Consider the following 27,681-nt stretch of genomic DNA (forward strand, 5'->3'; position numbering starts at 1 on the left):
TTACCATTCATAAATTAGCAACTCTGACATCCAGTGAAGGGAATCAAAATTGAAAAACTAACTAAAGTAAATACTGATAAAAACGTTCCATATACTAGGAATCCCTCTTTATTACATTGTGAAAGGCAAAAGACAATCCAGGTTTATTTGGTGAAATAATGATAGAGCTATGTATTAGATGAAGTGGCTGATAGGTTATTCATGCACTTATGTGATTGTGTATGTGATTAAATATCCAGACTTATACATGTATGACGAAAGCTCCATCACCTCCTCTGAAAGGCTTTTCCTGGACATTGTACAATTATCTCATGTAAAGAGAGAAAAATGAACATTAGTCATATGGACACAGAGAAAGGGGATTTAAGGAAAGAGCTTCAAACTCCTCCTAAAAACTTCAGATCAAATATTAACAACTTGCTTTGGATTTATTGATTAGAGTAATAATAGCATTAAATATCATTTAAATTAAGCTCTTTCCATATTTCAAAATGTATTATGTTAGCACATAAATAATTATAGGGCTAGCTGTTTTTTTTTTTTCCTTTTTCATGATGGTAACTTTTTCACAGCATTTTTGATACCATTATGTTGTGCTTTTATCTGTAGTTCACTATCCTTCAAAACTGGCTTGATGATTGCTTTTACACATGTCAGTGACGAGTTTTGCACAATGGGAAGAAGAAAATGGTGGGAAAATTCAAAGATCTGTCTTGGCTTTCTTCATGCACATTTAAAGTAAACAGAAATACAACATTTGTCATGTATGTCTCTTATCAATGGGACCAATCACAAGGTGATAACAATTTTCTAGCTATCTGGATTTATATTTATTGTGTCCCTTGTTTTGCTAGAACACAAAAGAGGACTCTTCTCCTAGGCCTTACTTGCTCAGTCAGAGTCCTTCAGCTGGAAGCTTTGTCAGAGGATATCAGTGTTTTCTGAGCATGCAGAAATGCAAATGGAAAATTAGCATTCTACCTAAGGACAAAGAGGTACCAGAAGGCACTCTACATCGGACAGGTGTCTCTGCTTTCCAATTAGTGGGTAGACATAGCCCCTTGACTTAAATTCTTTTAAATAAGTCTCCATCCCTTGCCCCAGAATTAAAACTTTGTTTTTTGATACAGGATCTCACTCTGTACTCTCACTTGGTCTGGAACTTCACTAAGCAGTCCAGGCTGGCCTTGAACTCCCAGAGATCTACTTGCCCCTCCCGAGTACTGAAATTAAAGGCATTCACTACTATACCTGGCAGGTGAAAAAAATTTTTTTAATAACATCTTCTTTTTAATAGGTGAGTTTGCTTATGATCATGAGCGAGGAATATTTGTTTTGATAGGGGCTATTTTCTTATCAAAGATTTGTCATCAGATGGGTGGTGGCACACACCTTTAATCCCAGCACTCAGGGGTTAGGGGAAGGTGGATCTCTGTGAGTTTGAGACCACCCTGGTCTACAGGAGCTGGTTCCAGGACAGGCTTCAAAACTACAGAGAAACCCTGTCATGGAAGAAAAAAAAAGCAAAAACAAAAACAAAGGTTTGTTATAACGTAATAAGAAGTTTAAAGAAAAGAGCTTAACTAAGAATTGGTTTTTAAAATAATTTTCAAAGTCTAGTTTTGAAGTTAGAAGGAGTCTGGAGAAAATTTCCATTTTCAAATAAGCATTTAAACAGTGAAGAACTTATCCGTCCTGACTGCATCCAAAAGAATTATAAATTGTGAAACTTACAGTCTATTCCGACTTTTTATTAGGGCGGAGAGCAGCTTTGCTTTCACACAGAACTACCTCCTGTCATCTTCACTGTGATTGCTGTCAGCTGATTGACAGAAAAGAAGCTCCAACCGCAGTAGCATGCCATTATTCCCACGCCAGGCAGATGGAAAGACGCTGGCATTGAGCTTCAGTTAGAGTCTATTCTGAGCTTATTCCAGGTTCTATGGCTTTATAAACCAAGCTCTCGCTCAGAAAGTAACTGAGAACTAATTCTTGGTTAGAAATTGTTTATAATATCTTCTCCAGATCTGTGAAGAATTTTGATGGGATTTTGATGGGGATTGCATTGAATCTATAGATTGCTTTTGGTAGAATTGCCATTTTTACTATGTTGATCCTCCCAATCCAGGAGCAAGGAAGATCTTTCCATTTTCTGGTGTCCTCTTCAATTTCTTTCTTCAAAGACTTAAAGTTCTTGTCAAATAGATCTTTCACATCCTTGGTCAGAGTTACCCCAAGATATTTTATGCTATTTGTGGCTATCGTGAAAGGTGATGCTTCTCTAATTTCCCTCTCTGTTTCCTTATCCTTAGTGTATAGGAAGGCCACTGATTTTTTGGAGTTGATCTTGTATCCTGCCACATTACTAAAGGTGTTTATCAGCTGTAGGAGTTCTTTGGTAGAGTTTTTGGGGTCGCTTATGTATACTATCATATCATCTGCAAATAACGAGACCTTAACTTCTTCTTTTCCGATACGAATCCCCTTGATCCCTTTATGTTGTCTTATTGCTATTGCAAATAAAATTTATTGTGATAAGTTAGCTGTTTTGAAATTGTCCAAATTGAATATTTATACAGCATTTGAGAATTTTAATGCTTTCCTAGCTTGGAATTAGTATAGTTTAGAATTTATTTCTGTTCCTAACTGGAACTTCTATACTGTTTTTTTTTTTTTTTACTTAATTATCTAACATTTACATCTTGAAAATAGTTAACGTGACTATAATGGTCTACTTTAGAACTTGTTGGAGACTCTAGTAGACAAAACTGGATTTAAATGCTTATAGGCTCCAGTGCTTTGTGGCACTATGGAGACCCAAAGTTAAACTTCCACAAGGAGGAAAAGCTGTTGACCAGTGACCTCAGGCATCTGATTCACAAGGCTTATGGTTTCCCAGACACTCAGAAATCTATTCTGAAGCGATGGAATCACTGTGACTCAATTATGACATCTCTGATAACATGGAGTCATCCAATTTCCTCTGTGCTTCATGCCCCCCATCCACCTGGTACCTCATCCTTATGCTATTTGAGTCAGATGAGCAAACAATCGCAGAATCATGCTTCCTGTGTGAGAAACAGCTCGGAGATGTACGTGAGAATCAGTTAAAATCACATAGTAGGCCCCAAGTAATTTTAGTCTTTAGCCAAGGTGCAGAGCCACTTCCTAAGAAAGAATTGTCTTTCTCCATAATCTTAAAATTCCTTTGGAACCTCATTTTTTTTCTGAATCTAAGTCAGGTAAAGAAAATATAGGTTCATCTTTAAGACAAAGCAGTAAATGACTTTCCAAGACTAATCCACCAACCACACTATATATTTATCGTCAAGAATGAGACACAGATGTCTTTTGTCATATGTACTAAGTGTTAATGTATTTAGAGTCCAGTATTGAAAAGCAGAATTCTCTTTTCTTTTCTTTTTTTGATTTTCAAAACAGGGGCCTAGCTATCCTAGAACTCACTCTGTAGATCAGTCTGGCCTTGAACTCACAGAGATCCACCTCCCTCTGCCTCCCGAGTAGTGAGATTAAAGACACGTGCCACAATGCCTTTTCTTTTCATTTCTTTTTTAAGTTTAAGGGCTCTTAAATTTTTTACTAAATATAGCTCTATTCAAATATATAAAAACAGTGTCTGAGTTATTCAGCAATGTTTATTATACTCCTCCTGCTTCGGGGGTCCATCTCAGTCCACAGTATGGAAGTCATCTAAGACAGTTTGCTCACACTGAAAAGTAAATGAGATTGGACTATGGCTTCATTAACAGGGTTGCGAAAAAGAATTCAAGAGATGGTGCCTATTTGAAGTTCTAACAGGGTCCCTGACACACAATAGCTATATATTTCAAGATAGTCTTAATATTTGCTCTCTAGTTTATTAGTCTTAGCATTAAAACATCTGCTAGGCCTAAACAATGGGTATGTAAAAATGTTTATGGTTTGTAATTTTGTTTTTTTAAATATATATGTGTGTGTGTCTGTGTGTGTGTGTGTGTGTGTGTGTGTGTGTGTGTGTGTGTGTGTGCGCGCACGTGTTTTCAAGTGCCATGGTGCTTGTGCTGCACTCATAGAACCTATGGGCATCTGCTCTCTTCTAATATTGTGGGCACAGGGATAGAGCTCAGGTCGTCAGACTTGGCAGCTAGAACCTTTACCCTTGGGCCATCTTCCCAGCCCAGCCCTATTTGCTGTTTTTTTAAATGCAGATTAATTCAAAGCTTTACTGGAACATAATGTGTATGTTTTTGTAATTGTTTTCAAAACAGTGGGATTTTTAAGTTAATCATGCAGAACATATAGAGTTCTTTTTTCTCCAGCATATACTATAGGGCTTAAATATTTTTAACAACTGGCCACTTCCAAAGCTATCCCTTAAATGGCTGGTTCACGTGCTCCTAATTTCATAAGAAATCCATTCCCTCTCAAGTACTATGACCGTTGTTCAATTTAATAAGAAAATGGCTAAGTCACTTTTAGTCATCATACAACTTTGAGATATCAGTGGGGCTATGATTCTCAACATAGAAAATTCTACTGCCTCTTGATCTCTTCCCATCGAATTCCCTCTAGTCTGTATTTGTATAACAAAAATAACAAAGAAAAACAAAAGTTCCTGTTGCTGCATCTTGCAGCTAGAGTTACACAGATAGGCATAATACTGGGGCCCCAGATTCCAAGTCGCTAAACTGCAGTTTATTAAATGTACAACAGACAAAATTGTTTGTATTTATTACAACCTTGCCAATGATGACAGTCTACCTTCTGAGCACCTAATCAATAATGCCTGAAAGAGTTTCCTAAGATGACAGATACATGTAGAAGAAGTGGGAGAGAGGAATTCCATTTATCATTTTATCAAGTAATAATTCCAAATTTCACTTTATCAATTTTATTACTAATTTCTTATTCATTATCAAAATTCTACAGATTGGGGCAAAATAATTTAGTGGAAAAATAAGGAAGATTTTAATTATTTTTAAATTACATACTGCATTTTTTCATCCATGTTATACACTTTTTATAAGCATTCTCAAAAAGAGCTACAGCAGTAATTATTTTTAATATTTGCCTAGCAGGAGTGCACACTCCTTATTTTTTGTAAGTGAATAGTTATAAAGTAACCACAGACTCTCCTGTGTGCCTTCACTAAGTTATAGCCCTAAGTCAGCTAGCCACACATCCTTACAAGAATCACAAACCCTGCTTAACTCAAAAAACATAAGTGCTCTGGCCCCTCCCATAATAGACCAGGTGTCAGTTTTATTTCATATTTTTACATTTACACGAAACATAGAGTAAAACTAGTTTGAAACTTCTCAAATGTTACTTCACTCAAATTATTTTAGGAGGAAATGCTGTCAGCCTAATTCACAGAGTGGGAAATTTAAACTCTAGCGGATCTTGGAACCCTCTGAAGCATTACTGGAAGAACTCACCTTCTGCTATCTTCATTGAACACCCTTCCAACCCCCCTGAAAATGTACCCTTTGAGGTAGATGCTGCATATACTGCTCAGAACACATATCTGAAGGAATGCCCATGTGTATTCCTTCTATTTCAATGGCATGCATGAATAATGAATATTAAACTTATGAAACATACACTCAGATATACCCTTTCTCTCTTTTTAAACTGTACTGCTCCAGTATTGAGGAAACAAAATGCTACTAAAATAATGGTCTCAGATTTAATATGGTGTACTCCTAAGTAGAGCTTTCTCCATACAAATTTAGTCCACTCTGCCAAAAAGAATTACTCTGAAGATAGAAAACTAGTATCATGCATTGAAGTGAGGTTTTCATACCTTCTTGCTGTATTATTAATGGGAAAGAGCAAATAGCTTCAACTAGAAAATAGTCTGGGAGATGTTGTTTTAATCTTTTGTAAAGAATATGCAGAATTTAGCATTCAGACCAAAAGAGGAGAAATTCTATGCTAAGGTTCCATCTTCCTCCCACCTCTTGTCCTTCCCATTTTCCTTCTCTCTCTCCCTCCCTGTCCTTTCAGATTATACACTACACATGCAAGGAATGGAGAAAGAAAGCCACACAAGGGAAGGAATAAGGCTAGTTTGGTAAAACGTATTCTGGGATACTTAAAGCAAATGTTCTTTACTTCAAACCTGTATTTAAACACACTACACTTAAATGACAGTTTAAGTGTATAGAGGTGAAACAGCCTTTCTGCTTCATTCAGTAGTGTTCACAGGATCAACAAGTCATTTTACAATGGCCTTCTGTGGTAGTAAATATTATGGGAAAAGCATCATCATAAGAGGTGTGCTAGGATGCATAAAAATTTGAAACTATTTCAGTTAATATTATTAATGCTGTGTTTTTCTGAGATTATAAAAGATAAATGGTTAAGTCTTATTTTTAAATTTTTTCCTTAAATTAGAAAGTAGCCTGTTTGGCATGCACTTTTGATGCTGCGATTGTTGTTTTCGTATACACACATGATGGCGATATCTTGTAACAGAATAAAAGAGGAAGCTAGTCTCTACATCATAAAAGATGTATATTTGTGTTTTGATCACAGTTTTATTACAATTACTAATCTTTTCTTTGTCTTCCTTAAGCATTGGTCTGTACCTTTGAACTGAAAACATGGTGGTGATGATGAGTGCCCATCAGTTACTAAGGGTTAAAGAACCTTATTGCATCGCATACAGGGACCTCCCAGTTCAAAGGCATAGCTAGGGTTAAAGGCCAACCAACATTACTTGCATAAACACAATTCTAATAAAACAACAGAGATATGGTTACGCTAACAAATAAATGTCCAATTAGAAACTCTGAAGTCAATTAAAGTATGCTTCCATGTTCTAAATGATATTGGCAGGCTGCCTAGCATTTTCTTTGAACAAACAGAAGCTACAGAGAAGAAAGGATCAACCAAAAGTAGCTTATCTTGAAATAGGTAGACTTACATTTTTCAACTTACACTACAGGCATTAAAACATACAGCATTTGTGTAAAACTGACGTGATGTTAAATCAGAAGAAACAATGTCCTGTTGAAATTCAATGCTTTGATATACTTTGCATGATACTATATATAAATGTAATCCATTCAATCAGATTTTATGGTTATTTGTGTCAGAGTCAATAAATGTTTTCAATTTCAGAGATTGCTTGCTTTGTAGAACTAAATACACCAGAGAAGCAGGCCTGAATTCCCACTGTCTAGAAACATTTTTTTCTGTTTTCAGTGTCTCTCCTTTTATAGGCAAGTAAGTGCCTGACATGTGGATAACTTTTAGTCCATTTGAACTTAATATTTAATATAAGCAAATTAAATACACATATTTACTAGTATTTATAAAGTACCATAATAAAAGTTGAGAAAATTTTCAAATTATAAGTTCCTGAGGTTGAGTTACTGGCACAGACTTTTTCCACTATTGATCTTCTCTTGGATTATAGGTTTGGAGAGAAATATTTACCATTCAGCGTTGCCTCGCCTCAGTCTGAATCATTTTTGTCTTGTAGTCTTCTAAAACATTCATCTTTGGCAGAAATAGCCTGAAAGAGAAGGATACTAGTTTGCTATTTTTAAATTTTACCATGAAAATTAGGGGCTTTGCTTTTACTTATCTTGTGAAATTCCAGGGTGACACTCACCTCAAAATCAGAGTTTGTCTTCTATTCTTCTAGTGTGCTTGCATACAGACAAAATCAGTCAAATTACATTGTATTCTGGGGTTATACTTTAGAGAAAGCATGTTAGGACAGAGAAAATATTGATAGTATAAAATTCTTTAAATTGCCCATTAAGTTCACCACAGTCAGTTTTCTTATGAAATTAGAAAAGATTATTTTTCTTTAAATACAAGATAATATTGGTGGCTTATAACTAGAGCCATAATATTCAAACTGGCTCTGTAAAGGCTTGAAATATAGGGTTCGGTGAGGTGGGAGAACCAAGGACATAACTCATGACCATCACAAGCTGAAAAGTGTCTCTGCTATTAAACATCTATGTCTGTTTCCATCTCCACTGTCTCTTCATCCCTCTCCCCATCTTCTTACAACTTGAACAGCTATTTAATGTCTCTTCTTCTTCCTCCTCCTCCTCATCCTCTTTTCCTTCCTTCTGATCTTCCTCCTCCTCTTTCCTTCTCTCTCTCTCTCTCTTTCTCTCTCTCTCTGAAAAAATTCTGCTGCTTTGCCAAAAATCCCATTAGCCTCCTTAAATTCAAAAGCCTGTGGAATCAGGCCAGCGCTCACTCAGAGTCTCTTGGGAATCAGGAAAACTTCCAGAATGAATTTAAACTTTGTCATTAAAGATGTATAGGTTGAACTTTATTTTTGCTGGAGTCCCCATTTTCTACAAGCAATTCCAACACTTGGAGCTTCTTTTTCCTCATCAGATGTAGGCTGCAATACTTACCTCAAGCAATCTTGCAGTGTTAGATGGGTGAAGACTTGTTTAGCCTAGCATAATTTTCATCAACAAATGACAGTGTCAATATCAGTATTTAGAACAATGATTATTAATGGCTTTCGTCAAAGCAAACAAGCAGGGTTGAGGAAGCTTGTTTACTTTGTATACATTGTACACCCTTGAAATATATCTAAAAAAGTTAAAGCAACATGCTACATATTCTCAGCTTCTGCGCTATGAAATAATTGGTTTTATATTGAAGCTTACACCTTCATAGTTATACCAAATTCTATCCAGTCTAGCCTCCACTATATTGTCATTTCCTTGTCCTTTACTGCATTTATCAACTTATTCTGTCATCCAAAAAATTACAAGCAAAATGAATAGATATACTTCTTTTCTGTATTAACTATTGTTTTGTTAACTATCTCAATTTTTTATGTGACAGGAAATAGATGTGCTAAAATGCTTTGATTTGGGCTTATTTTAAGGGAAGAAAGAAAGAAATGCAAGTTTCCCTTTGAGATTTTGTTCATTCGCCATATTTTATGGAGGTAGCGAGGTTTGCGCTATTATTTAAGACATGGATTATCAAAATTTCTTACAGTGCTTCCAAGTTAATAGTAAAGACATAATCATTGTATTTATTTAGGGAGTGCTGATCATTGTAAATCACTTTCAATAAACACCCTTGAAATACACCCAAGAAAATTTAAGTAGCTACATCTTCTCGATCTCTGTTGTATCTGATATTTTATTTGATGTGAAAGTTGAAATTCTCATATGTAAACCAATTCCAGATAAAATCTAATTTACCATTAAATTAAAAGACAAGGTAAAAAGGGAGCACTGAGATTGAGAAGGTGGACAGAAGAGAAAGAATGCTCTGTGGACCTAGTGTATTTCCCAAAGTCTCTGAGCTCTTAGAAGTATGCTCTATGTATAACCGAATTAGTTAACTTGACCCTGATATTGAAGTAAATGCTTTATTTTAAATGTCTAATTTTTAGGCTCTGAATAAAGCTTCTCTTCAGTTGAGAAGAATTTTGTTTCCTGGGGGACATTGGATGATTTGGAGGCATCTTTGACTTGTCGGTATTTGAGTCGTGGGAAGGTGGTTGATAATGAGTACAATTTGGAAACGGTCCTAATCGTCCTCCAGAGTGGAGAACTGCCTCACAACAGGTTTATCCAGCTCAGTGGGTCTATCCAGCTGAGATTCAGAACCCAGGAGTGAAGCCATGGACTTTCAAAGAAAGAGTTGTGCTGAGCTGCTGGATTTCCCACTCCCAAAGCCTGCTCCGTCCCTGTTGGCGCAGCACTCTCCACTCAGGGGCAAGGCAGTGGCATCGGTATTCATCTTTTATCTTAAAACAGTTGCTCGCGCCTTCTGTTTACAGAGTGTGCCATGGTGACTTGGTTTTTAGTGGGAATTTAATGTGCTTTGGGAACTTAGCGAGAAATATGCGGACTTTCAGTAGAGAGAATTTGAGGAAAAGAAAAGTTGAACAGCAGGCACTTTCTCCCTCCAACTCCAAATGCCTTTAGTGGATCCAAAATTGGAAGTGTGAATAAAACTACTGTGTATTTTAAAAAGATGTATTTGGGAAGCATTGGCACAGCGCCTTCAGCACATGAAATCTTCAGCGCTACTGATCACTTATTTAGAAATGGGATGAAGTGTGAAGAAACTGCACCAGCGGGAGGAATCAGTTAAAATTTTTAAAAAGTAAAAAATAGTTTCATAGAGTATGTGCATGGTTACAAGTCAGCTGACACGGGGAAGACTCTGACTCACTGTTGCAAAGCCTCAACTTTTCTTACCTCCTTCCATAAGTCAACAGGTGTTGGGAGCAGTGAGACCCCCCAGATCCTGAATTTCTTGTAATCCCCTGAACTGAGTGCCTACAGCTGCTCTGAGCACGAGACCTTCAGGAGTTCCTGCTGGCAGGAGCGTGGTTTCTGGTGGGTTTGGCTGGGGCGTGGCTATCTGTATATAATCTGCCCCTGAACACAATAAAGGGGGCATTCTTAAGGAATTCAAGGATTTGCTGTCTCTCTGTGTGTGTCTGTATATTTTAACCCCCAGCCCCTTGCCGGAAGCTCAGTAACTGGGTGCCAGCGCACAGAGTGCAGACCACGGTGCGCGGCAAACAGGGAACTTTCCATTCATTTGTTTGCATTAATTAGATGATTTGGAGAGGGGGATTGAGCTTGTCACCTTGAAACTAATTTGTCTCTTTTAAATCCACTCAAAATAAGAAGCATACATTCCTCCAAACCCATAAAACAAAGACCTCTACCCATTTAAAACCTTTGGTGAAGCTGAATGGTGGTGGTGCACCCCTTTAATCCCAACACTCGGAGGCAGAAGCAGGCAGATCTTTGTGAGTTCAAGGCCAGCGTGATCTAGAAAGTTCCAGAACAGCCAGGGCTGTAACACAGAGAACCCTGTCTCGAAAATCCAAAAAACAAAAAAATAAAAAGATAAATAAAATAAAACTTTTGGTCATGGTAAAGTCGATTAGAAAACTCTAGAAACTGATCCTCCTTCCTCCAACTGATCCCTGCTAATGCATAGAGAGGGATTTCCAGCATGCTAAGAAGCCACATGCTCACTGAGAACTTAACATGTTCTGAATCCGGTTCTGATGTATTGGCTCACCAAAATTTCTCATTGATGTTTATATTGATTATGCACTGAAATGAAATTTTTGAGTTAAATTAAAATACATACTACAACTAATTTTTTTTACTTTGGAGTATCTCTTTTTACATATGATACAAGACTGAATGCCAAGCAATACAGTTGGGAAGCAGTGTAAGGTGCTATTAGTCAGCAAGCATCCCTTTTCTTTGGATTAGAGCCATTATACAAATCAGTAATTTACTTAAATTTTCAATCTTTTTCTTAATTGTTGATAGAAATGTGATTTATGGAGGCCAGAAAACAGCATCATTAGCACTGTGCAAAATGAGTAATTAATTGCCTATCAAATTAGCTTAGGGAACCATATTACAGTTTTTTTAGTCTCATTAATGATACTATTGACACTGTTTGAACTATGTGTTAACCATTTGGTTCTTGCTACTATCTAATACTTTTTCGTTATTGTGTGTGTAAACGTCTCTGCACGTGTGTGCATGCATATGGAGTCCAGAAAAAGACCTCAGGTGCCATCCTCAGAAATGATGTCTGCCATCCCTAATACAGCATTTCTCATTGTCCCAGAGCTCACCAATTAGCCTAGCCTAATTGGTCAGTGAGATGAGGGAAATATATTCTCATTTGAGACATAAAAAATAAACATCGACTTGAAAATAGCCGATGTACATATTAAGATATTAGATAACAGCTCTGGATCTCAGTTGCATTACTTGAGATACGATATTACACTAACTACACAGTTCAGAAATGTTACATACTTATGGTTCTGGTATAAATAATTAAACAGATTTTACCCTAACTTACCACCTCTTACCATAGAGCTAATAGCTACATTATTAAAGCTTCAGATGCAACATTCTTTTTTCAGAAAGTCTAAAGAAAGTCTACTGTAGTTCATTTGATAGGATGCTTTCCTGCAAGTAGTAAACTCTGGGTTCAATCACCCATACTGCATAAACCAGGTACAGTTACGCTCACCCATGACTAGAAGTTGGTAAAGGAAGGCAGGAGAATCAAAAGTTCAAGGCCATTCTCAACTATATATCAAGTTCACAGCCAGCCTGGCCTACTTGAGACACTCTCTGAAAACATATAACTAATGTAACTGTCTCCCCAACCAAAAAGCCTTCTTACTTCCTAACATGCAAACAAAAATGTTTATTATAAACTTAGAATCAATGTGGAAAAAATGACTACACATTTTTTAACTAAAATAAGCCAATTCAAGTAGTAATGTGTCTTATAACTAGGTATATATTCAAGAGCTCAAAGGTGTCTCACATTTAGGTATATATTGCAATCATTTTATCAGTGCTATCTGGGTAATTGGCTATTTGGTTTAAAGCATTAGAATTTCTATAAAACCCTTTTATGTCCTCCTTCCTGCAATATCTATATTTCCACATGACAAATACAGTTGGGATTTTAGCAATACACATTTTGAAAACAGATTTGAAAAATCATCTTAAAGAATTACCTGTATTTTAATTCCAATTAATAACTGTAAATGTTTATTTTGAACCTTCAGGTACAGATAAGTCCCCAGATTGCTCTTCATTAACAATGCAAAAAGACAATAATATTTGGAAAAGAAAAATACCTAAGTGAAAAACAGAAGTAGGAAAGAACAGCTGAATGGCTTCTAGAATGGAGAGAGTTAAAGCAGCAAGCAGAACTAAAGCGCTCCTGTGGCTCCGGTGCTTGGGTTGTGATGGACAAATTTGTCTTTGTTCTCTATGTGTAAGAGGAAAACTGCAAACTGGATCAGTGTGAATATGAAATGGCTTTTGCCAATAGCATCTTGGACTCATCACTGAAAAAGAACAAGGCAAATAAACACAGGCAGTGAAAGGTGACAAAAGCTTTGAAAAATCCTTACCTTGGTCTCATGGAGAACTTGAACTGGGTAATGGCCAACGGTAGTTCCACAGGCACTAATGCAAACGAGAGGCAGCAGATTGTCAGGTCGTTTGTCATTGCCTATATGGCTAACAGGAAAGTCCCCTGGCTACCATTTTTCTATTGTTCAACTAGAAACCGACCGTAAACTTAAGGGAAACTACCTTTGGGGAAGTAAATATGACCTCGTTCACATCATTGAGAGAATCAGATCTAGTGGTCACTATTGAGGGAGCTTGTTTCCTTACCCCTTCCTTATTGGCTACACAAGGCTATGAGAACAAAAGTGCTTTGGTGACCTTGAAGCCACCATGATGCTCTATGTTGGTTAGGTTGCTTTACCAAATGTTAAACCATTAAGTGGAAAAGAGACCAAGTGGGTGAATAAGAAAGCTTTTGCTGTAAATTGAACCTAACGCCTTGAGCCTTAAGATATGCCAGGTAAGTGTTCTACCACAGAGCTCCAACTCCAACACCTTAGTTCTTAAGACAATGTCCTATATGCTGCAGGAAGTCTTACAGCCAGTGGTTACCCGCCCACTGGGCATGGCCTCTTTTACTATATAAACCTATGTAGAGCATGTGTCGGCTCTCTTTTTCCTGCTGCGGGATTCAGTTTCTGATCTCCATTCAAGCAGAGGATTCTGATTTGTGAGTCCACCCCTAAATAAATAACCATCTATTTCTCAATTCTGAGCTAGTGTGGGATTTCTTTTAAGCGTCCTTCTTCAGTCCTACATATACAGTCATATAAGCCTATAAGCCCAGTGACATAGAGTGAGACAGGAAGACCAAGACTTCAAGCTCAGGCAACATGATAAAATTTCCCTTCTCTAAAAAACAAAAACCCATAAAATACTGTCTAAGATTGGAGTGGATACAAGTACACTGGTTTAATGTGTGATCGTATTGATTCTTTATTACTTTTTAAAAATTTTATGTGCATGGGAGTTATGTCTGCATGTATGTTTATGTGAGAGTGTTGAGTCCCCAAGTGCTGCAGTTACAGATAGGTGTAAGCTGCCATGTGGATGCTGGGAATTGAGCCCAGCTCCTCTGGAAGAGCAGCCATCACTCCAGCCCCAGCATTGATTCTAATCTCCAAATAAAGAGACGTTTCTGATCCATTTGAGCAAGAAAAGATCATCTTAATTTCAGTCATTTGCCTCCTTTATTTAAAGATTTGCCACCTATGAATACATGTTTCTATTTGTTGTTTGTCTATGTGTTTGTTTTTCTGAAATGGACCCTCATATAGACCATGTAGGCCTGAAAAATCTATGCAGAGGATGACCTTCAGCTATTGATCCTCCTGGCTCATATTTCAAGTGCTTGGATTGCAGGCATTTACCACCACCTCTGTGTGAACCTGTTGTAAAAAGGCTACTTGTTCGTTCCTGGCTACCAAAACTCCCAAAATAACCACAAATAAACTGTATTAATTAAATCACTGCTTGTCCCATCAGCTCTATCTAGCTTCTTATTGAATAACTCTTATATCTTAATTTTACCCATTTCTATTAATCTGTGTATTGTTACAAGGCTTATGGCTTACAGGGTAAAGTTCCGGTGTCTATATCCAGCTGGACTACATGGCTTTTCTCGAACTCCTTCTCCCTTCTCCCAGTATTCAGTTTAGTTTTCCCTGCCTAGTTCTGGTCTACCCTATCACACATCCAAAACAGCTTCTTTATTAACCAATGGTATTCACAGCTTACAAAGGGAAATCCCACATCATAAACCTTTGATTTTTCTTTTTCCTTCCTTCCTTCCTTCCTTCCTTCCTTCCTTCCTTCCTTCCCTCCTTCCTTCCTTCCTTTCTTCTTTCCTTGTTTTTGGGTGTGCCCAGGAATCAAATGAAGAGCCTTGCACATATGAGCCAAGCACTTATTTACAGTCTCAACATTCTGAGCAAATTTAGAGCACTGGTTCTGTTGAGAGTTTTTGCCAGACTAACTTCAGTTACTTACAGTTGTCTCACTTTGTTCTTGTGAATTGAAAGTCTTAGTCCTTGTACTTAGAAACAGGCTTGACAATCCCAAAGAAACAGATGGATAAAAGAGAAAAAAGAAAAAGAAAACAGGGCAAGCAAAGGCATTTCTCATGTATTTCTTGGTTTAGTGCTTTAATTTAAAAGTTAGATGAAATAAGCCCTTTTCTCCCTAGGGTTTTTTGGTCATGATGCTTATCACAGCAATATAAAGCAAACCAGCCCAAAGCTGGGTACTGAGAGTAGGCTAAGTTGGTGACAAGGCTGACCCTATTGTTTGTGGGAAGGATGGTAGAAGCGGTTGAAACTTTGGGCTGAAAGAGCAAAGCTGCTTGAGGATGGTAACCAACCTAACCTTTTTGTCCCACACATTCCACTCATCATTGAAACATTAGATCTACCCTCCAGACAACACTGCAGGACAGTGTGATGGGCCATTGTCATTGAGGTATTAAATCTACCCTCCAGACAACACTGCAGGACAGTGTGATGGGCCATTGTCATTGAGGTATTAAATCTACCCTCCAGACAACACTGCAGGACAGTGTGTTGGGCCATTGTCATTGAGGTATTAGATCTACCCTCCAGACAACACTGCAGGACAGTGTGATAGGCCATTGTCATTGAGGTATTAGATCTACCCTCCAGACAACACTGCAGGACAGTGTGATGGGCTATTGTCATTAAGGTATTAGATCTACCCTCCAGACAACACTGCGGGACAGTGTGATGGGCTATTGTCATTAAGGTATTAGATCTACCCTCCAGACAACACTGCAGGACAGTGTGATGGGCCATTGTCATTAAGGTATTAGATCTACCCTCCAGACAACACTGCGGGACAGTGTGATGGGCCATTGTCATTGAGATATTAAATCTACCCTCCAGACAACACTGCAGGACAGTGTGATGGGTCATTGTCATTGAGATATTAAATCTACCTTCCAGACAACACTGCAGGACAGTGTGATGGGCCATTGTCATTGAGGTATTAGATCTACCCTCCAGACAACACTGCAGGACAGTGTGATGGGCCATTGTCATTGAGATATTAAATCTACCCTCCAGACAACACTGCAGGACAGTGTGATAGGCCATTGTCATTGAGGTATTAGATCTGTCCTCCAGACATCACTGCAGGACAGTGTGATGGGCCATTGTCACTGAGGTATTAGATCTACCCTCCAGACAACACTGCAGGACAGTGTGATGGGCCATTGTCATTGAGGTATTAGATCTACCCTCCAGACAACACTGCAGGACAGTGTGTTGGGCCATTGTCACTGAGGTATTAGATCTGTCCTCCAGACAACACTGCAGGACAGTGTGATGGGCCATTGTCATTGAGGTATTAGATCTACCCTCCAGACAACACTGCAGGACAGTGTGTTGGGCCATTGTCACTGAGGTATTAGATCTGTCCTCCAGACAACACTGCAGGACAGTGTGTTGGGCCATTGTCACTGAGGTATTAGATCTACCCTCCAGACAACACTGCAGGACAGTGTGATGGGCCATTGTCATTGAGGTATTAGATCTACCCTCCAGACAACACTGCAGGACAGTGTGATGGGCCATTGTCATTGAGGTATTAGATCTACCCTCCAGACAACACTGCAGGACAGTGTGTTGGGTCATTGTCATTGAGGTATTACATCTGTCCACCAAACAGCACTGCAGGACAGTGTGATGGGCTATTGTCATGTCTTGAAATGTGCTACAATACTGTAAAGAGAGTTGAGAAAGGAACCTTGCATTCATTCACTCAGTGAATGAAAAGTGAACAAGACAGCAGCATCTTCCAGTAGTATCAGACTAAATGGAGGATAAAATTGTGATACAAAAAAGATAGGGAAAGACTCCTCATTTACACTAATACTATTCAAAATTCTGTGCATCCCATTTGGGAATCCACATAAAGAAGATGCATTCCAGTGTTTAGAGTTATTGAGCATAAAATGTTATCAACAAATAAGCAAGCAAGCCGTGGAAAGATGCAAAGAAGTGGAAATGTTTATTAATCTCTTTGAAGGCCTGCTGCAATTCAATCATATGGATGCCTCCCAGCTGGCAAGGAAACAGGATTGCTCAAAGGTTTCAGATTGAAAAGCCTCACACAGCTCTCTAGGCAAGAAGTTTGGCGGTGGTGCTGAAAAACCACAAAGACCAATTCCCAAATATTTATCATATGATTTGTATTCTGCAGCCATTCCCAGTCTCAACGATAACAGTGGAAAGGATGACGTCAGAGTGCGGGAATAGAATGCTTGAGCAAGGGCTTCCATCCTGAATACACCACCAAAGGCCACGGCAACAGATCTGCTGGCAGCCTCTTCTTACTAAAGCTCATTAAAATGGATAGTTTACCTTTGGGCAAAAATACAACCAGAAAACCTTGGTTTTAAAGGATCACCATAATCTTACTGATTTAAAAATAAAAAGTGGCATTTTCTGTTTAAACCTCCTGTGTGAACTATCCCTCTCATATTTCTTTAATTACAGAGAACTGAGTGGTCCTGCAGCAAAGAATAATACCAGAGCTACGAGCAAGGGAAGAGAAGGAAGGGCTGTGTGTCCTAACTCTAGGGACCCATACACCCTCCTTGTTTTAATATTTATAGAAATAACAATACCCTGTGGAAAAGGGATTTGAAAGATTCAATTAAGGATATTTTTTAAAAAAAAGAATATGTAATTTTCATATGATCACAATTTTTAACTTGAAAAAGTATAACATATTTCAGGTTAATAAGTATGACTTCTGTCATATTTTTATGTGAATTCATTCCTAGTTTATCTTAAAATAGAGTTTATAGCTTGAAATGGATCTCTATACTAATATTAAATGACCCATGTGTTCCTGCTATGTTTAAAATGATTATAATTTAATATCTAATTTAAAATTATCACAAAAAAAGCACAAAACAAAGGACCTAACCCGCAGCATGGTTTAGTACTTGGATGACATTAACTGTTCCCTCTATTTTCCATGACTACATAGTCCCATTACTAAAGTCCCATGTAAAGAAGTCAAATAAAATTAAGAAATTAGACTAATTTATGTCATCACCGCAAATTGATTCGGTTTCTCCCAACATTCATTGGAGTTCTTTGTAAATAATAAGAAAGGACTCAATTTATATTTTTAGAATAAATAAAAGTCACTTATTTACAAAAAGTCTTGGATTCAAGGTATAAGATTTGTATTTACTAAAAGTATAACTGTTTGCCAATTTCAAGGTTTAGCAATACTTAATAATTATTATCAGCTTCATCTTTATTATGTTTTAAGACAATATTTTTCAAGTATCCAATTTTGCAATATTATTATAAGGCAAAAATCAAACAGCCTCAATAACAAAAACCTAAATGATCCCTAATCCTGTGTTTATTCCTTCATTTCATTATCTGTTCCTATAGAATTATTTTTGAACTTAGAGGTTTGTGGATACGATTACTGACATGAGGGTAGGCAGAAACAAAACTAGTAATTTAGATGCAAAATTTCCAGGTGTTTACGATGGGAACCACAAGCATGCTGACTTCAGCAAATTCACACATCTATACTTAGGATCCCAAGCACTGGGAAACGGGCTGCTCTCAAAGAATGTTTACAGTTGACTCATAGTGTGAAATTTTCTAATGCTCTCTGCCTTAGTAACATTTTTTTTATTTTTCCAAGCATCAAAATAGGACTACTTAAGTCGTATGTGCGTGCGTGTGTGTGTGTGTGTGTGTACATGTGTGTGTGCTTGTGGGTGTGTGAAGCTACTGCATTAGCCTGTATGACAAAATATAGCAATGAGATTATGTGAATATTTAAAATTGTAAATGTTAGAGTTTTTTAAGAAAGAAAACCTTGTTTAGAACTGTTTTCTATTTTAATAGTAAAAATCTAATAAGCGACAAAGGAAAAGAGGGGAAAACCATAACGAGGAATCAGGGGAATAGTTTTTCAAAGCATATTCTTTGAATTCTCACTCAAGAGAGTTGAGCCCATTAAAAATGAAGCTAAGATTAATATTTTATAATACATAAGATAAAATATATGTATTTTCTGAGACAGAAGCTTTTCAAGTTACACCAATTTGGAAATCATTATTTTTACTTGCTTACTTAAAAATTCTTTTGAATTGCTGTTCAGCTCATGTGACAAGCCCCAAAGCCAATCCAGCTCCTGATTATCGTATCTGGCATGTGGCTTTAGTTTTCCATTGTACTATACAACCATGCAAAAAAGTAGAGACCATTTTTAAACCTAGAAATCATTCTCTCCTACATTACTCTCAGTACAAGAATAAGCTACCTGACTTGAGCAAGTGTGATTGGCTAATGAGGATATCTGAAGGACAAAAGAGACTAAATGAGGACTTCAGGTGGAGACCAGAGATTGTGAAGAGAGCTCTGGGGAGAGAGACCCTTTGTGAACACACCCAAGGTGTGATGCCAGGGCTGGATCAAAAGGCTGTGTGCATATATTTTTATCTCCAAGACACTGGAAAGCAATGAAAGGATTCAGTTAGGTCTGATGGAGTCACGGTAAGGTTGGGAATTATCAGATGTGCCCCTTAAAGAAACATTTCGGGCCACTATTTAAGAAGATACTCTAGTGGACTAGTCTAGGAAGTCAGGTGATGGTTGGGGAAGAAAGAGATGTAGAGAAATGGAGACATTTCAAGATAATTAAGAGGTAAGAAAGATAGGACACTTCTTTGTAGAAGTGTAGAAGACAAAAGATTTAACAGAGTCTCGAAAGTCCCTGGGTTTGCATGGTGAAACCGTTTATTACCTTAGAGAATACAGAGGTAAGAGTCACATGCAGAAGGAGTGTCATAAATTCAATTAGGAATAGAGACATTTGTGGGCCTTTGGGGACATGGAAGATGGATAGCCAAGTGGATTATGAGAAGTATTATATTAGACAAATGGATTTGTAGAACTTATATGATCTACCTTTAAATAGTTATTGAAGTAGTTGAAAAGAAAAGCATTACCCAGGGAGAAAAGACAGGATGAACAAACAAAAGGGAAATACCAGGTGGGGTTCAGAGGATGGCTTAAAACCATGTTGCAAAGTAAGAGATAATCAGAAGGGAACGTTTCATATTTGAAAATTGGGGTAGTGTTTACTCCAAAGACTGATCACAAGTCAAGGTTGTGATTGAAAAATAGCCATTAAAGTAGCCACAGAGAGGATAATCTATGACTTAGAGCAAGAGCTGCCAGCTAAAAATTGTTGGTACTGGAACGGAGTGTCACAAGGCAAGGAGGGTCTCAGATAGTATGCCCAGCTAAGCCTTCATCAGAAATTTGCTGATATGGGAAGCAGAGCAGGCCAGTAGTACTGGAACTCAGGAAGGTGGAGAGCTTCAGTGAGGCATCTGCCATTGAGGAATACTTCTGTATGTTTAAACCCTGGTAGGGAATGTCCAGTGGAAATGTATGTTGAAGTCATTCTTAAAGAGACTGACAGCTAATAACAGTTCACATCCATTTGCATGGATAAAATACTCCAGGACCTCTCCTCCACTCTTTATGTGTTCCAACCAAGACTCATAGAAGCCTATATATAATTATATAATTATTCTACTTTAAAGACAAGGAAATAAAATCCTGGAGAGTTAGAAGGGCTTCCTGATTGAATAATGTTCTTTACAAGGCATGAAAGGATGTCTCATACAGGAATTTTCAGGTTTAGAAATTTCCCTTGGTGGGGGGCAGGGGAGACAAAACCTAACAAGATAGGGAAATGGGAGGGATGGCGTGGTAGAGGTCAAAACATGTATGGGTTTGGAAGTAGGAGAAGGAAGGTTTTCTTGTACCTTCTATTTTGTTGGTCAATCAAGATCTAAGGGCATCTGCACAGCATGAGGGAGCAGGAGTAGGCAGGTAGCTTTGAAGTATGGGGAAGGTGTAAACAGACACTGAAATGAACAGGAAATAACGCTGACTACCCAACATAAAATGGTTGCCACATATCACTGAGCCTCTCCGGCAACCAGAGTGAGAACAAACAGGGCTATTAACTAGTGGGGCCATAGGATTCCTTCTGTGCAGCTTTGGGTCACTGCAGAAGTGGCTATATCAAGTCTATTTGAGAGGTTTCTCCAAGTTGGTGATGACGACACATTAGAGACACGAAAGACCAAACAAAGAGATAAGGAGATTGGGATGGGGTAGATCCATTGAACTTGTTCTTACTTTCACCTTCTAAAGTAGGGTATGATTATATCTAACTGGGCAAGCAAGTAGTGATTGAACTGCATCCAAAATTTGACATTAAAAGATGGAGTTCAGTGGGAGTTTAGATGGTTAATCTTTCAATGAAAGTCAAACAGCTTTAAAAACATCACTTTAAAAATATCAAGCCTATTAATTGTATACAAATAGACCCATGAGAATAAGCAAAATATGGACTATCTTAAGATCATTTGGCATTATTGTTTTAGAAGGATTTAGCTCATTAATTAGCTAAAATTGAATCATATAGTTTATTCTCCCCAGAGTTTTTATTAATTGGGAAAGGGGAAAGAAAGGAAGAAAAATAAGCCCTCAGTTGAATCCCCAACCTGTATAAGTTTTCTGTGGGTGTTAGAGAATTAAATATTTGACAAAATTTTATGAAGTAGACCATATATGCATTTTACAAGTAAAGATGCAAAGATTTAGGAATGTTAACTTTTCTAGTATAGCTCAGCAGAAAGCAGGGGGGAAAATGCCTAGTGAGAAAAAAACACTCTTTAATTCTCCCACACCCACTACATGGTGATTTCATTCACTGACATACAATTAAACAGCTTTCTGTTTTTAAAGTTTCAGAAAAATTTCAAATAATGCTGAGCAAGTTTAAAGATGCTATCAAGATTTCATGGCAAACCTAGATAACAAAGGAAAAAAATTCACCAATGGACCAATAGGTGGCAACATATCACGGCCCTCTTAAAAATTTTAAATACTATTAATTAGCAAAAACTGATGGAGAAGCTACCTGTATACATGGTGCTCTTTGTAATAAGTCAAAACGCTAAGACAGATCTCCAGGGGCACCCAGCGCTGCTGTCTGCATTAGTCTCTTTGGGAAAAGGGAGGAGGAGAGAAAGTAGAAAAGGAGACAAAATGAGGAGGAAGAACAAGCTAATGAAGTGGACGCTCAAGAATCCAGAATCATAGTAGAACCTGTTTATTCTTCAAAGCTCATCTCTAAATTGACATCTGCTTACCTCAGATCCCAGACTAAGTTAAATTCTGACAAACCCCTTTAGCTTCTTTCTGAGACAATGCCAACACTCTGAAAGGTATGCCAGGGTTATGCCCACACTTCTGTTAGATCCTAAAGAACAGGAGACACTAGCTCAGAGTAGAAATATCAATACCCATGGATGGATGAGAGGATGGATGGATGATTGGGGTGTGGCCTGTCATCATCCTTTCTGTTTAACCCTTGTCAATCAGTCTTTGGTTGGACAGGCTTATCAACCTCATTTCTGATGTGAAATCCATTTCATTCTTTATGTGTAACAATCAATGTAGGGAAAGCGTTTTCCCCTTTGGCAAAAATGCAGATTTTTCAGATGATACCAAGCAAACAGGAAGCAGCAATGGTAGTTAGAATGGTCCGATCTGAAGGAGAGAGAGGGTATCTAGGAAGCTGTAAGCATATGCCAGGTTTAAATACCAGACTTGTCTAATCCTTCTAACAGCATTCCAAGCTAATTACTATTATTAAGCCTATTTTATAGGTGTGAAAATAAAGCTCAGAGAACTTAATTTGTTCAGAGACATTAACTGGTGCAACCAAGTCTTCCTTCCCAACTAACCTGCACTCACACCATGCTGAGTCCTAGGGGTTCCTTAAACAATTCGGATGAGGTTCACAGTCAGAACAAGGCGAACGATTGAGTAGTGTGGAGGGCTTTGAGATTCGGGCCCTTGTATCTCTCATTTTCTACTCATCACGAACCATGATACAAACCAGGGAACTCATTTCAGTCTCCTGCTGTCTCTTGTATGAGCCCTCACAGGGAGGCCAGGCAGAAGCTGGACTTCTTAGCAGAAAACTAGACACAGCTGTTCCTCTCTCGGCCCCTAATTCAAGGTCATTTCTCCAGAATGAGTTTTACCAATTCTGTACTAGGCCTCCCATCTTAACATAGCATCTCCTACAGTTATCACCAGGGTCGGGATAGCAAGGCACGGTGGAGCATCCTAGCTCCCCAGCAGCAGCCCCAGTGCTTGTCTGCCAAGATAAGGAGGCCTGAGAACCGCATCCCACATCACAGCCCAATCAGAGGACAAGAGGAGGGGAGGAACCTGTTGGGAAAACAAAGAGCATTCTTGCCCACGCTAGCCATCAAAGCAGTCAGGTAAAATAGCATCAACAGACCCCCCAAATGCCAGAGGTTACTTTGAATTTTATTCTCATTTTGATTCTGTTTCAATGTACAATAAATAAACCTGAAAAGACAGGAGAGAAAAAAAAAGGAACGCTAACAGAAAAGCCAGGGGCTCATAGTTATCAGGCTGATGAAATAAACAATTTTAGTCTTTTATTTGCCAGGTTTTGGATGATGTCATCTCGGTACCTGTAAAACTGATATGAAAGTTATCTGCTTTCAAAGGCAATTTTTCTTTGACTAAACAGCATCCTAGAATTGGCTAAAGGAGACACAAGGAGAGATGAAACAAACATAGGACAGATTCCCAACCTCTAGGTTTATTTTTTTACAAATGTTTCTGCCCCGGCTTGGAGAGGAGACAGGTTACACAGCAAAGCGGTCTGTTTACTCACTAGGTCACATGATGCCAGGACTGAAGAAAAAATGGTTGATAACAAAGGCATAGCCGGTTTCGGGAGTAAAGCAGCAATCAGACTGCCCCCAGCTCCAAGACTGCAGAGGTGTGCTTGGCTCTGTGTTCCTTCCCGAACCCCAAGCTCCCACCTCCTTCCTTGTCCCTCGGCCCTGCAAACAGCTCCCTAACTCCGGAGGCTCCTGCCCCAGCTGTCAGAGCAGTTGGCCGCTAGGGGAGCTCTCTTCGGTTTTGCAACAACGCTGTCTTTTGAGTAGAAATTTCAAAATCAACCCCCCCTCATCTTTTAGCAGAAAAAAAAGGCAGAATTATTTTTAAAAGGGTGTTTACTAGAAAGTTGATGTTGGTAAAAACACAAAGTCATAGGCCTAAATTATATTATGGAAAACAATCCTTCCTGGGACTCAGATGTAGCTATAGATCGGCTCTCTGAGGCAACATTAGAAATATCTGTTCTTAGCCTAGACTGATGTGGGTGCTGAACCAGTCCTCAGGGCGCCTAGATGAGGCGCCTGACAGAACTGTCTTGGCCTCGTCCCCTTACCTCCTTTCTAGGAAGCTTGCTGCTGGACCATGGGACTCGTCACTGTCTTTCTCATACCTCCAGGCTCTTAGGACCTAAAGATACTTCTCCCTCAGGCCCAGAATTCAACATCTGGCTTTAGGCCTTCCGGTGCCTACCTCACAGACGACTTCCTGTGACCTTTCAGTGAATCTTGAGGTCCACGGTCTGTCTAGTCATTGGAGGACGCAGTTCCTTAGGGAAATGTCCAGACTCAGCCTCTCCCACCTGGATGCCCAGCTTTCCACACAGCCATTCTAGGTATCTGATTTTCAACCATTTAAATCCACTTTCCCAGTCTGTGTACATCTGCTTGACCCACCCTGTGTCCCCACGTTGTTTAATATAGTCACCGTTCCTATGTTTTAGGTAGTTTTTTTTTACCCTGTTCTCACAAATGGACAAAAAGGACACAGATGCCGGATAGCATGGTTTAAGACATCAGCTTACATCCGATTCCCCATTAGACAGCCAGAAAAATAGATCCTCCATACCTCCGAGTCCCCAGGCCCAAGCCTCTGCCAGTCCTCTCTACCTGGACTTCCATTTAATTTCTGTTCGTCACTTAAAAGCATCTCTATCTAACTGAAAACTCATTTGCAGAGCCCAGCTAATTGGCACACTCCAAACCCAATGAATGTTCAGCCACACTGCCTCAGGTTACCCACTCCCCTCTGTGCCTCAAGTACTCTCTGGGCCCCCTCCTCAGGGAGTGATCTTGCATAATCCTAGCCATTACAGGTTACAGCATCTAAATACCTTAACCATAGCTTAACAATAACACACATACAATAAGAGGAGGGTGGATCACTCACACAAGCTCTTACAGGAAAACGGGCAGCTCTCTCCCTGGTAAGAAAAATATGGGTCTCCACCCCACCACAAAAAAAAAATCCCAGGATGCCCCAGAATGCAGTTTCTTTTCTTCATGACGTGTTGTAGAACACGTCAGCTGTTCCTTGTTGCTGTGCAGATCACCCAACATCGGGTCACTGAGAGACAGCAGCGCTTGCTCGCACAGCTGATAGGATTAGGAGCCGGTGCTTTGTCAGCCCTGATTGAGTCCCAGACAGCCCCAGCAGACGCAGGTGAGATGTGAGGGGAAGGGGATGAGTAGGACTGGGAGGTATCGACACTGTTTGGTGCAAGTGTTGCTCGTGGGCAGGGCATCTGTATTGTCTTCCCCATGAAGTTTGCAGTCGCGGGGGAGGTGGGGTCTCTGTCAATAAAATCCTGCCCTTTAACACTCGTCCGACTTCAGCAGTTGGCCGTTTCCAGGTCAAAGGATTTTTTGCTCTGAGACTTGTGTCAGGTTATATTATGTGAAAGAGCTCTGAAAACGTAAAGTTCTCTGCACATTAAAAATATAGACCTTTTAATCACAAATCTCACATAAAGACCCCCTACATCTGGGAAGTAAGTATAGAGACTTTGCTTTCCTCCCACCTGATCTCCTAGATCTCTTGCCAGGTCTGGGCAGGCATATTATTTAAAACCTCTAAGGGATCAAGCCTCTAGAAACTATCAAACAATTGATATTTTCTAAATAGCCAAGACATGTTTTCCCCCCCTTCAGGGAATTGTCACAATATTACAAAACAAGACAATAAGTACTTAAGTATAAAATGAAATTGCTGCATAATAATAGGCAGAAGAAAGATGAATATCTCAAACGATATTAGATTATATCTCTTTGATGCTATAATCCAAATGTTAAATTTCTCCTAATGACATGAGAAACACTTAAATGAAATTAAAGGGAACGTAGATGTGATTATTTGTAAAACTTGCCTTTTAGAACAGCAGGGAAAACGGGCTTGGTTTCCAAAAGTACAGAGCTAAGAGATATCTGAGCAGTAAACCATCAGCCGTTCCCTCGGTAAGGTTGCTATGGTGACAGCAAGGCTACTGCACAGCCTCTCGGTGCCTGCACTTCTGCAGTCAAGGCTTTCACTGAACACATGTTGGATTTTTTTAGGCACACATCCCATCATTAAATACAAAGACACTTTGGAGGCAGCTTTATCTGAGTCATCTGCTAAACACAAGTTGTATCTGCGCTCTTCATCCTGCACCAGTGGGCCCTATGTGGGGCTGTGGAACTCATTCATTTAGGTATTCATTCACTTGGCAATTGTGCATTGATGCTACTGTGTGGAAGACACTGTGCCAGGCACGGCCTACAGTCCCTGAAGAAGACAGTGAGTGGGGAGTTCTGAAAGAGGATCATAGCAGCACTCCTAGGGGAAGCACAGGTGGTCTGGAGGGATCGGAGAGGTTTCCTGGAAGAAGCTGTCTAAAATTCAACTTACTCTTTTTCAGAATGGAGGAGGAAGGGTGGATAGAGTGTAAGAACTGTAAACAGGCGGACCAGCAGTGTGCAAAAGTCTAGATAGAGGGGAAAGGGCATGAAACCTCGAGAGAACTGATAGACTACAACTTGGACAACAACCATTTGTTATGGAGACAGCAGCAGGCTGAGGGGATGTGCCAGGGTCGGGACATCTGTAGAGGAGAGGCAAACAGCACTTAGAGCTTGAAAGGCCTTGGTGCCATCTTGGGGGCGGGGGTCTGAATACTACCTGCTGGAAAACAGGGAGTCATTGATGAGTTTAATGGGGAAGAGTGATTTGACTTAGCTTTGCATAAAAGAGGCCAAGGATTAACTCAGTGGTCAGAGATTTTCTTGGCAGAGTGCTTACTTAGCAAATGCAAGGCCCTCGGGTTAGTCTCGAGCATTACCTCAACAAATAAATGTATAAATAAAATAAAAACACCCAAACAGGGAAAGAATTTAAACGAAGTAAAATCAAGGAAGATCATGAGTAATTTGTTTTCTATAAAGCTTCGTGAGTTAAGACAATAACTAATTGGTTGGAAAAGAATCTGGGGTGAAACTGGAAGCCAAACAAGTTCAGTGGCCACTGTTGGACTGACTCGGGCTACAAATGAAGATGAGGAAGAGCGATGGACAAGCGTGGTCCTCTTCAAGTCCTGTTATCAGGAGAGGCAGAGGTGAGGCTTCCATCACTCTGAAGAGTGCTGTTGGTCAGAGGAGAAGAAGAGCGAGGCAAAAGAGGGGTTCAGAGGATGTCAGAACTGCCTCTGAGATTCCGATTTGAACAACTCTGTAGACAGCTTCAGCTGTTAGGTCCCTACAACCAATTTTTCAGTTCTCGGTAGGGGGTGCAGAAGCAACCCTTGATGTCCATAGTTCATGCCTATCTCAACATTTGCAAATTCCGGCACGTATTCTAGAAATAAATCGTATGGCTCCTCTTGGGCTGTACCTTGGTGAGGTCCATGGTTAAGGCAGTTATGGGTAGAGAAAGAATGAATTAGGCACCTTTTCTCCACCTCAGAAAAT

At 39.1% G+C, this 27,681-nt stretch overlaps 1 protein-coding gene and 1 pseudogene across 4 annotated transcripts in view; one reads left to right on the forward strand and one right to left on the reverse strand.

The window, feature by feature from the left end:
- LOC142843540 (nonsense-mediated mRNA decay factor SMG5 pseudogene) overlaps positions 1-25,308 on the reverse strand; it is a 97,210-nt pseudogene extending 71,902 nt beyond the window's left edge.
- Sybu (syntabulin) overlaps positions 1-27,681 on the forward strand; it is a 108,474-nt gene that overhangs the window by 7,837 nt on the left and 72,956 nt on the right. The window contains exon 1 of one of the 4 annotated variants that reach the window (XM_075961041.1): positions 25,127-25,402. The exons of 2 other annotated variants lie outside the window; for them this stretch is intronic. The gene's annotated coding sequence lies outside the window, so the exon portion shown is untranslated. Of the gene's footprint in view, positions 1-25,126; positions 25,403-27,681 lie in introns of those variants that run through there. One more of the 4 variants, XM_075961040.1, reaches the window with a different exon arrangement.

The sequence above is a fragment of the Microtus pennsylvanicus genome, chromosome 2, assembly GCF_037038515.1.
Source record: "Microtus pennsylvanicus isolate mMicPen1 chromosome 2, mMicPen1.hap1, whole genome shotgun sequence".
Taxonomy (NCBI): domain Eukaryota; kingdom Metazoa; phylum Chordata; class Mammalia; order Rodentia; family Cricetidae; genus Microtus; species Microtus pennsylvanicus.